This window comes from Etheostoma cragini, chromosome 18, assembly GCF_013103735.1.
Source record: "Etheostoma cragini isolate CJK2018 chromosome 18, CSU_Ecrag_1.0, whole genome shotgun sequence".
Taxonomy (NCBI): Eukaryota; Metazoa; Chordata; class Actinopteri; order Perciformes; family Percidae; genus Etheostoma; species Etheostoma cragini.
In genome coordinates this window covers 2,552,213-2,564,618 of record NC_048424.1, presented here as the reverse complement: position 1 = coordinate 2,564,618, position 12,406 = coordinate 2,552,213, and the positions used below count along the sequence as shown (strand labels likewise).

Sequence of the window (12,406 nt, the reverse complement as noted above, 5' to 3'; positions counted from 1 at the left end):
AGAGAGAGAGAGAGAGAGAGAGAGAGAGAGAGAGAGAGAGTGAGAGCGAGAGGGAGAGAGAGAGAGAGAGAGTGAGAGCGAGAGGGAGGTAGAGAAGGAGGCTGCAGACTTTCCGAGCAGAGGAGGAAAAGGGAGAGGAGGAAGAAGAGATACTGTAGAGGAGTCTCCATCTTCGCCATTCCAGTATGTTTTCTCTTTCCTTTCTTTCTATAACATTGCACATTACACTCCTTAACTGCGTCAGACGCGGTGTAGCCTGTGTGCGTCTTTGAACGCGCCTCACGGCTCCGGTCACCTCTAAAATATCCCTGTAACGTTCACTGACTGAGTGTGTCAGTCACGCTCCTGTTGTCTCGCAGGGCAGATGTGTTGACATCTTCTTTAATGTCTCCGGAATCAGATCTGACATGTCCGCATGCGTCATACGTGTGGCAGTCATGCTTCTGTTGTTTCCAGGCACGTATCTTCTGACAGTCCTATATTATTTTGTTATAATGTGTCACGATGCACGGATATAGTCTTAAATATAGCTCTGCCTTCTACAATATCTCTGTAATGAGCTCTGAAAGTGTGTCTGCATGTATCACATGAGACAACTAGAGTGTGGTAGTCATGCTTCTGTTGTTTCAAGGCACATCGCTTATGATATTCCTGTAATATTTGCATTATTATGTGTCACAATGCAGCGTTATATTTACCTTTATCTTCCATAATATCTCTGTAATAAGTACTGTAAGTGTGTTTACATGTGTCATATATTAGTGGCAGTGATGCTTCTGTTGTTTCAAGGCACGTATCTTAAGCCATCTCTGTAATATTTATATTATAATGTGTCATAATGGACCGTTATAGTCTTATATTCATTATTTAGCTTTATATTGTGTAATATCTCTGTAGTGAGCTCTAAAAGTGTGTCTACATGTGTCATGATACTACTATAGGATGGCAGTGATGCTTCTGTTGTTTCAAGGCACATATCTTATGATATTAATATTTTTTCTTATTATGTGTCACAATGCAGCATTTCAGTCTTATATTTAGCTTTACCTTCCATAAAATCTCTGCAACGAGCTCTGAAAGTGTGTCTTATGATACTCCAGTCATTTATGTCTCAAGGCTTGTCTCTTATGATGTTCCTGTATTATTTGTGTTTTAATGTGTCATAATGCAGCGTTTCAGTCTTATATTTAGCTTTGCCTTCCATAAAATCTCTGCAACGAGCTCTGAAAGTGTGCCTTATGTGTCTTATGATACTCCAGTCATTTATGTCTCAAGGCTTCCTGTAATATTTGTGTTTTAATGTGTCATAATGCAGCGTTAGTTGTCTTATATTTAGCTTTATATCCTGAATAATGTTGCTACATTCCTCCAGTGAGCTGTGCTGCTCTGTCTCCTGTGACCTGATAGCACCTTTTGATTTTTATGCTCATGTTTCATTATCATAGCCGTATATAATTTGTGTTATGACTTTAAGACGCCCATGGTGCTCCGTAATATCTTATAATATGTCCGTAATGTTCCTACAGGGTGCTGTGTGAAGGCTGCATTGTTTCCTATAGCGGCTATAGAATGGGGGATAATAGGATGTGATAATCCAGTCTGGTACCACTGTGCGTGATGTGTTATATTCCTACAGGGTGTCAGTGCTCGTATTATGGCTTTAATTCTTCCACAGAGTGTCTGTGCTGCTAATTAGTGAGTCTGGAGTGACCTTATGGCACCTTTCTATTTTGTATTCTTTTATTTTCTCTGTTTGCACACGAACATTTGCAACAGCATCCGTGTCTGAGGACTAATAATATCGGTGAAGTTGTTTAATTAACTTGAATGAATCTTTGCAAACACATTTGACTTCTAAAGTAAAAAAAAAAAAAAGGTATGTTGACATGAGTTTATGTTGCAGTATGACAACGGAATAAATTTCCCTTTGAGTAAATATGACTTTGATATTTTATTGTCTCAAAGGAATTGAAAGTCAAGTACATAAAACCCGTTTTCACATGCAGTGCATGAAACGATACACAACAAGTGACAGCATGTTGTCAAACCACTTAGGTAGGCTTATTTACTCAAGTACTGTGCTAAAGTACCATTTGGGGTTGTTATACTTTACTTGAGTATTTCTTTTTGATGCTACTTTATACTTCACTTAATATTGTCCTTTTTACTTTAATACATTGAACAGCTGTAATACCTTGGCAGATACAGATTATTAATACAAATTATAAATCAGCAAATGACAGATATGCAAAAAAGCTGCATCTTACCCAGCATGTTCATCCGATTTCTAGTCAAAATAAATCAGACATAATCACCTAACACGGGAGCTTTCCATTGTTGAGCAAAAGGAAAATGTTGGCATTCTGGTGAATTTTCTGCAATAATTTGAGCCTTTTCTGCATTAATTCATGTTGCAAATGTCTTTGTTTATGATGTCTTATATTTCCTGGGGGAAATACACCCAGGGCCCCTATGTGAGGAGGGCCCAAAAAGATGCTAGAATGACTAGCTGTGGATGCGGGGAGGGGCCCTTAAAAATAACTAAATATCAGCCGTGAAGTGGAGGCTCCAAGTTAGACAGCCAAGACTGTGAGGATCTCTAACACAAAACCAAGGATGAGAAAGGTTGTGGAGCTGCTGCCGGTGTGTTGAGGATCAGAGAGGTGTTGAGTGTGGCTCCACAGACGCATGCGCCCTGATGTGTTGTTGTTTGAATGAATGATTGAAACTGATTGAGAGGGAAGGCGAGAGCGTGCAGTGATACCTAAGCGTGCTTTATTTCAGACGCATTTCTGCTTACTGTTGGAAGCTATGGATACCAAGAACATCCTTCTCTCTCTCTCTCTCTCTCTCTCTCTCTCTCTCTCTCTCTCTCTCTCTCTCTCTCTCTCTCTCATATTTAATTTCAAAAGGGCTTTATTTATTACACAGTAAACAGTTACTGTATAGTAACATTTACACAATATTAGGATCATTTATATCAACATTATACATGTTTTTTGTATGGCATTGAACATTATATACATATATACAACATTGAAACACAAATATGAAAAGTTACATACACGATAAAACTATGAAAAATGTAAATATACAAACTATGAAACTTAATTTGCTTTATTTACTTCTCGTACAACCTCTATAGTGTTAGTGGGTCTCTCGCCATCTAAGTATACATATACACACACACACACACACACACACACACACACACACACACACACACACACACACACACACACACACACACACACACACACACAACCGGTCTAAAGTTTGGGTTCACTTACATATTTCCATACCACTTCCATACTGGAAGTCCTTGAGTGCCGAGAAAGGCGCCTTTAAATACAATGTATTATAATTATTATAAAACAGAATATCAGCTGATCTGAGATCTGAGTGTGTGTGTATGTGTGTGTGTGTGTGTGTGTGTGTAGGGGTGGGGGGTGGGGGTGGGGGGCATCTTTTAAGCAATATCTACATTGCCCATTATCAGCAACCATTCATCCAATGTTCCAAAGGCACATTCTGTTCACTAATCTGATATCATTTTTAAAACTAACTGAGAAAACATTGGAGAACACTTTTTGAAATAATGTAAACACATAATGTTATCTGGAAACTGCTGCCCTGGTTAAAAAAAGAAAAGAATCATGCATATATATCTATATGTATATCAGCATCATTTCATCTTCTTCATTGCCGGGCCACAACAGTACAGGCTGGGTGACGGGACTAAACACTATTCTTGTTCAGTGAAACCTGCCCTGAGGCTCCGGTGGATGAGCCAACTGTTTTGCTGTTTAAACACTGAGATCAGGTGAACTCGGCGCAAAAAGTAATGAAAGAGAAAAACTCCTTTATTTCCTGTCTGCTCTCAGCGGAGCCGGAGAGACGGAGTCTGGTGATCGTTCATAACTGCAGACCCAAATAAAGCTTCCTCCTCTCTGCAGCCGAACACCACCTGTGTGTGACCGGGGATATTAAACGCAGCTTACAGGCCGCCATCACGCAGGACAGGTACTCACAGATAGAGTTCTCCATTCACACGTGTAGCTCTGAAGACCTGATCGCAATAGTTGTTTACAGTAAAAGTCCTGCGTCACGTACATGTTAACAGCGCTAAAGCAAAGAGAAGATGAACAACACGGTAGCAACACACAACACAAAATAATAACAACTGGAGGATGAACAACTACTAATACAACTACTACTACTACTACTACTACAACTACTTCTACAACTACAACTACATCTGCTAATGGCTGTGTGGAGTAGCCAGACCCTCCTCCGCAGCGCTGTGGAGGAAGGTCTGGCAAAGACGACTGCATTCCTGTCTGTTCTGACATTTTACTCATCAACTTGTTGCAAGGATGTGGGTCACGTTTTTGCGACGTCTCCTTGGAACGGTGTGAAACGGTGTCACTCCCCGACGTGAGTCGAGTGCAGATTTGAGTCGTGCGTCATTCGTCACTTTGTGAAAAGCAGCCTACAAGATGCTAACGAGAGACTTCTGTAATGTCGACACAGTAGATAAAGGGCTACAAGTTAGCATCAAACACAACAAAGGCTGTCAGTTAATTGGCGTTTTTGAGCTAACGTTAGCAGTAAAACAGCCGTAGATAGCTAAAACGTTTCCAAAATGATTCCCATCTTCTGTTATTGTTTGTGATGAGAACAGTTTATTATTTTATGAATTTCATTACGGCACGTCATGCCGTAAACCGTTTCAATCTGAGCATGTGCGACTCACATCTGCATTCGACTCACATCGGGGAGCGACAATGGCGTGCAACGGGTTTTAAGAATTGATTCTCTCCTTTTGGTGGGTGTCTGTTTTATTGGCTGCGTCCCTGGTGATACCCAATCAGCAGAGACGTGTCTGTAAACTAGTGGTAATAAAAAAGGCAGAGCGCTTGTGCACCCTGGTTTCAGTTTTTATAAAAATGTGCGTGTTGCTATGTTTTTGTCTGGGCTGATCGTGGCCCTGTTGTCACAGCAACAACGCTGAATGCAGCTTTACAACAAACCAAACCGGGGGCCCGTTTCAGCGAATTACCAATTCACAAGCTGGGATTTGCAACATAACATCGTTTGCTCTCACTTAATTTGACACAAATTAATATCAAAGCCCACTTGTTGCATGAGCATTAGAGCTTTCTGAAACATGATGCTGCCACCATTTGCAATCTGTGTTACAAGTTGATTTTTTTCTCCTTAAGACAACAAATACTGCCCTTTTTAACCCTTAATCTCCTTTAAAAATCAGACCCAACCAGGCAAAGAGCAGATACTCGGCCGCTTCATGAGTACAGTAGAGCTGCAACATTTATTTTCATTGTTGCTTAATCTGTTGATTATCTTTCTCAATCAATATGAGATGTCTGGTCTCTAAAATGTCAAAAAAATGGTGAAAAATGTGGATTGGTGTTTCTCAAAAGCCCCAAAACAACGTCCTCAAATATCTTGTTTTTTCCACAACTATTCACAATTAACAAGCTGGAATCAGAGAAGTTTTTTTTTCCTTAATCCAAATGGATTAATCGATTAAATAAATAGTTGGCAATTCATTTAATAGTTGACATTACTGTAACTGTAAATAACTGTAATCTGCAGCTCAGGCTAAACCAATGTTACCTTGGGCTTTATTGTGTTGTAATTTAAAACGTGGGTGGATTTCTGAGGACTCTGGTTACCTGGTCCTCAGATCTCTGCAGGGTAAATCGAGACAGCTAGCTAGACTATCTGTCCAACCTTTGAACGTACCCATGTTCCACCAAAACAAGCTCCTTCCCGAGGCTGTTGCAGCAGCACCGGGGCTCCGTCTACAGCATGGTGTCCATAGCACCGTAGAGAGCAAGTGGAACGTTGTGGATATGGACTAATCGTCGGCGAACCAGATTGTTGGTTGTTAATCCAGCATCGTGACCCCAAACTGAACGTATATCTCAACCCAATCTTCCACTGTGGAAATTTCAAGGCTATACAGAAAAAGGCCAACCCAACAAGAAAAATCTCCGGGGTATATAAGACGTTGAGACGGATATGTCTTTACGCTCCAATGCGTGTGTCTGTAAGTATTCCTCCATAATGGAGATTTAGCTGGTGACTGTCCAGTTGGTGATGAAACTGTCACTTTAAAACATTGAGGCGTCATCTGGACTACCTGTCTGTCTGTTCCTCTGTCTGTCTGTCTGTCTGTCTGTCTGTCTGTCTGTCTGTCTGTCTGTTCCTCTGTCTGTCTGTCTGTCTGTCTGTCTGTCTGTTCCTCTGTTCCTCTGTTCCTCTGTCTGTCTGTCTGTCTGTTCCTCTGTTCCTCTGTTCCTCTGTCTGTCTGTCTGTCTGTCTGTCTGTCTGTTCCTCTGTCTGTCTGTCTATTTGTCTGTCTGTCTGTTCCTCTGTCTGTCTGTCTATTTGTCTGTCTGTCTGTTCCTCTGTTCCTCTGTCACACACACACACACTAATCTTTCAGGAGTAACGATTAAGGACCTCTGTAGCCACTGACGACCTGCCTCGCCTGCTTGTTACAGATCATTAAAGCTTCACTCACTGACCACATCCACCCGTCCGCCTGCCAATCCCAGAGTGCTCCCCCCCCCCCGATGAGGGAGGGAGGGGTAAAAAAAAAAGTAGCATCAACAATAAATCACACTTTTAGTCAAACATATTTTTATTTGGTATACATTATTTTTATTGAATTACCATTGCATTTACAACGGACAACAGTTCTTTGGGTTTCAGATGTTGTAGGATACAGGAGCAACAAAACCCTCCAAGGACCCAGAGGAATGTTCCCAGACTAGATGCACGTCGTGTTATTGATCACCTTGTGCATCAGCCAATTAAATTGGAGCAGTTTTAAATTAGAGATTGCTGTTTTTCTCTCACAAGTTTTCTTTCAATCGTTTTCTTTTTTTAAGTCCGCCCTCCATGTCTCTACTCAGAATGTATTGTTTAAAATGTCTCCTTTGCTGCAGTGTTGTTTAAGCCGAATGGAAATATTATAAAAAATACATTCGATAAAAAATGTACAAAAAAAGCCCAGGATTTACTTACATAGCTCTGAGACCTTTTTTTTTTTTCAATCATCTGACATACAGAAACAGCTGGTTTTGGTCGTCATGAAAACCAAAATTCAGTGTGAAGCAAAGTCAGCCTGCAGACGGTTTAATATTGCAACCATGTGCAGAGATACTCAGAGCAGATGAGTTCTTGTTTCGAGTGAATATCCTCTAACAGAAGATGGTCTGAGGCCTGGAGAGGACTTTATCTCCTCTGAAGTGCTGACATGACACCATAGACCGGGTCATCAAGCTGTGGGGGGGCGGAGCAGTCCAAGCCCCTTCCACATTCTCATATTTACAGGGTATGAGAGGGTGAACATGAAGTGTAACAGGGTTCATCGTGGCCAGTAAATCCTGCATGGTCTTTTAAATTCAGTGTGGAGTGGGAACATGTTTCCATCCATGTTCTTGAACCAAAAATATCAAAAGAAGACACCAAAAATATCAGGAATAAAAGTTATTTGGACAGACTTTAAGAAGAAAACAGGAAAACGTGAAGACCTTTTGCATGGTTGAGGCCCCAAAACAAACACAAAAACTTGATTTTCCAAATTTAAACAGACATTAAATATATAGACCAGATGCAGATATGCAGATATGTAATTTGCTATGCTAATGCAGAATTCCCACATGCGTTCATTGTTATTTAGCATGCAGTGTTCGGATGTCTGAATTCAGCTGTGATCATATCTGCAGATCACAGCCAGCTGCTGCTGCTGCTGCTCAGGCTCTCTCTGTGATTGGTCAGAGGTTAATTGATGCGGCTAATCACCCGATCAGTCCAGTCTCCATGGAAACCAGGAGTGGGGCTGATGTGCAGGAGGGAGTCTGGGGCCTTCACACCAGGCTTAGCTGCTGCTGCTGCTGCTTTTTCTTGTGTGTTTTCACACCACCAAACTACCGCAGAACCGCTTCTACACAAGTCCTTCACAGTAAATGTAACGAATCAAATGCATCAAACTTTATAACTCCTCCCTCTAAGTATCGAACACACAGACACTTAGTGAGTTTTAAACTGGACAATATTATCTGTTTTGTGCAATAACATTAGCTTAAAATTTTTGCAATACTCTGCTGCTACTATTCATTCAATGTTACTGTTCACCCCTTACATCTACTTTATTATGTAAATACTGTATCATAAAAATTCCTTTAATTATTAAAATACCGTACAAATCAACACTCCTTATATTTCTACTTTGATATTTATATACTCGTCCAACTGTAACACAGAATTTCCCTTTGGGGATCAATAAAGATTCTATTATGTGTACCAAATTGCTAAATAATCATAAATCAGATGTTGAGATATTTCCCTGGTCAAGTGAGAAGGTTTGATCTGCAAGTGGTGCTAAATAAAGTCAGTCAATCACCAAAGTCATTAGGGTTTATCTTCGGGGAAACATGAACATCTGGACGCACCAGCACTGGCGTCCCCCATTGCTTTGTGGACTGACGTTTTCTGACGCTCTCTTATGACCTCATAAGGGGCAAGATTCCAGATCGGCCCATCTGAGCTTTCATTTTCTCAAAGGCAGAGCAGGATACCCAGGGCTCGGTTTACACCTATCACCATTTCTAGCCACCGGAGGACCATAGGCAGGCTGGGGGAACTCATATTAATATTAAAAACCTCATAAAGTGAAATTTTCATGCCATGGGACCTTTAAAGTAAATGGGACCGTCATTTACAAAATGAACATCATGCTGTTATGAAGAAGACTATAGCGATTGAGACCATAAACTCATTAAGAACATTTTTACTGAGCTAATAAATTTAGTGAGAAGTAGGCTGATTGTCTCACAGATTTCTATATAAACTGACTTCTTTTTGGAGCCAGTGGAGTCTCCCCCTGCTGGAAATTAGATAGAATGCAGCTTTAAGAGACTTCAGCATTGGCTTCAATTTCCAGACCTGGACGCTTGTCCATTCTTTTTTTACAGTCTATGGTTATATATTTGAGTATGGACCGACCTAACAACTATCATCAGCCTCCCTGGAGCTCTGACTGTGGCTAAAAATGTAGCCGCTTTGACGTAGTTTAGATGTACAGACAGAAGATCAGACAGACCTGGAGCAGAACTGCACCTCTCCCTAACTCTCTCTCTCTCTCTCTCTCTCTCTCTCTCTCTCTCTCTCTCTCTCTCTCTCTCTCTCTCTCTCTCTCTCTCTCTCTGTTCAGTTGTGTTGTTTGGTTTGTGCACTGCAGCATCACATCACCCACCAGGTGTTTCTGTTTGTTGGGTTTGATAAAAGTGCTCTGCTGGATTAAAACACTGAGCTGCTGTCGGGCTCCGCCGCAAACACACATCTCACCTGGCTGCTGCTGCTGCTGCTGCTGCTGCTGTGTATCTGTGTGTGTGTATGTGTGTATTTTGTTTGGGTGCACAAACATTTGCCTGTGAGTGTTTGTGTTGCAGGCTGTGCACACTTGAAACTGGAAAAGTTTTAGGGAGTTGGGACGTGACTACAAACAGCATAACAACAACAACAGAGCATCTTTAACTATGTAATTGAGTCATTATTTAAAGGTCCCATGACATGGTGCTCTTTGGATGCTTTTATATAGACCTTAGTGGTCCCCTAATACTGTATCTGAAGTCTCTTTTATGTAGACCTTAGTGGTTCCCTAATGCTGTATCTGAAGTCTCTTTTATATAGACCTTAGTGGTCCCCTAATACTGTATCTGAAGTCTCTTTTATATAGACCTTAGTGGTCCCCTAATACTGTATCTGAAGTCTCTTTTATATAGACCTTAGTGGTCCCCTAATACTGTATCTGAAGTCTCTTTCCCAAAATTCAGCCTTGGTGCACAATTACAGCCCCGAATCGTGCGGGCCTAGTATGTAAACACTTTCAGAATAAAAGCATCCAGAGCATCCTGTAGACCGTGCTACATATCAGTGTATTGTCATATAAAACCTTTAGTCATTAGTTAGTTTTATTAGACACCTAAATGTCTGTTCTCCCACAAAATACCCCAAACCAGCTTACCAAGATGCTTTGAAGGTTAACAGAAAGCAGGATCCTCAAATCTCTGCACCATGAAGTCATTTTTAATTCATCCCAAAATTCTCTGAGCTGTTCTTTCCAACCAAGAATCTTCTGATCCGTAGTCAGACGCAGAGCTTCTCTTTCCAGAACCACTCTGCATAGTTAACATCATGCTTCCAGTCCACTTCCATATATATTTTGATGTATTATAACAGATTGTGGATTGAACATGTGTTGGTTTATTATAAATAATCCAGGCTAAAGGGCTAAATTAATAGACATAACTTCCAGATCCAGTGTGTGAAGGTTGAGACATTGAGACTTGAAAACACATGCTATACCTTTCCTTGTTTCTGATTGGCTGGCAGGTGTCTGTTCAAAGCATTTGGGTTTGTATGATATTGGACAAAAAATTATGCACAACAGTATGTATGATGTTTTACGAAATTATGAAACTGCAGACCGGTCACATGACAGTTAGTGGACTTGGATTTTCTGCTTAACTTCTCCAAGGAGACAAACGCCGGTCCCCCGCTTCAAAGCTCTGTGTTTTAAGGGCTCTTTGCGCTCAGTTAACGTGTCTGACAGTAATAAAGTAGAATAAACACAAATTAAAGTACTTTACTTTCCATAGCTTTGTGAATGAATGGTTCACGAGAACAGCCTGGTCACTTTCAATACTTCTCAGATAGACTAACTGTAGCTTGGTCCAACAATATTTTAACTGCCATTCTCAATCAGCACTGAAGTTATGTTAAACTGCAGGGAACCATAGCAACAGCTCTGATGTTTAAGGCTCTGTTAGCAGCTAACTGACGGGTTCAACCTATCGAATAAACTGAAGACAAAAACACCCATTATTATACTTTAATATGTGACTTGACGGAAAGAGCTTCTACATCTATACACTTGCACGTCCTCGCTCACGTACTAGTCTCCCACGCACATTACGTTATTATTTAGTGATCATTCGTAGCAATAAGAAGAAAATTGTGTGATCAGTGTGAGGTGTTGTGTTGGCGTTGACCTCTAGGGGGCGCTACATCAAGCAGGCTGCATTATAGAAAGAAAACTCAAACAGGTACAGAGTGTACTATACTTCTTTCTTTTGGCATCGGGGGTAAAGCTTGTGCTTTTCCGTTAGTCTACATATTTGTGTGTGTGTGAGTGTGTGTGTGTGTGTGTGTGTGTGTCTCAGTATAGGGGAGCTCTGCATCATATTGTACCAGACAGGCAGAGTGTTGGACTGAATACTAAACAGCAGGAAGCTCCACTCTTCACACAGCGCCAACCCAGCCATATAGGACACTGTGACACACACACACACACACACACACACACACACACACACACACACACACACACACACACACACACACACACACACACAGTTGTATAGATTCCAGGGGAGTGGAGGATTTTTTCTTCTCTTGGCTGAGCTCTTCCCAGCTCAGGGAGGGGAGACTATGTTTGATGTAAGTTGCGTTGGAGAGCGCTCAGTGGAGTGGCGGCCTCAGATGCACCCGGCAACGGTACGCTGTGGCAACATAATGGATGTAGGCTGAGAGTTCAGGCGAGGCTGTCCACAATTTACATTTATATTAACGCTGCAAACCCCCCCGAGCTGCACTGCAGCTGAGGAGAGGGAAGCACGCAGAGCGGCTGTGTTCTCGTCATCATCATCATCCCACTGTTGTTCCACTGTTGTCTTACTCTCTTTTATGTTGCTGCATGCAATGTAACACTCCCAGCAGTCCTCATGAGACTTTTGTGTTATTCAAATTTTAAAGAAGAACACAAAACATTTAGTGGATTTTGATTTGAATCACATTGTTGATTAGTATTAGCAATTCTGTGGTCTTAGTGAAGATGATTAATAAGTGTCTAAAATGTCCCTGAGTGCCTGTTATAAGTGAGTAAGTAACAAATAGGAGTGAATCATTGTAGTAGACCTTTGGATCGGTCTCAAGACCACCTTTTGAAGGGTTTTTACTCTGTCTTATCTTGGTCTCAAACAAATTGATTCAGGACTTTATTTCAAAACCGGTCAAGACCACAACTGCGGGGACATCACTAAATTGTATGTGCATTGTCTCAGTTTTTTGTTAAATCCAGGCTGACATGAGGCAATGAATTATTGTCAGACTGCAGTTGGTTTCTGGTTGGTGTGCCAATATTACACGGATGATTTGGATGTGGTTCTACAGTAGAAGTAGTAGTAATTGTTGCAAACCCTGTCGTTCTTGTCTGGCATAGTTAGAAGATGTGTTCTCCTTTGAAGCAAGTCATCCTTTCAAGAGTAAGATAAAAGCTGTAAAGGCCTTTTTTTTGGGGGGGGGGGGG

General features: G+C 41.2%; 1 protein-coding gene across 8 annotated transcripts in view; it reads left to right on the top strand.

Moving 5' to 3' along the window:
* The first annotated feature begins 49 nt into the window (after window positions 1–49).
* The window catches only part of myt1la (myelin transcription factor 1-like, a), a 68,728-nt gene continuing 56,371 nt past the window's right edge, over window positions 50–12,406 (top strand). For 7 of the 8 annotated variants that reach the window (XM_034899330.1, XM_034899336.1, XM_034899333.1 and 4 more), the window contains exon 1: window positions 50–183. The gene's annotated coding sequence lies outside the window, so the exon portion shown is untranslated. The remainder of the gene's footprint in view (window positions 184–12,406) is intronic. The other variant, XM_034899329.1, reaches the window with a different exon arrangement.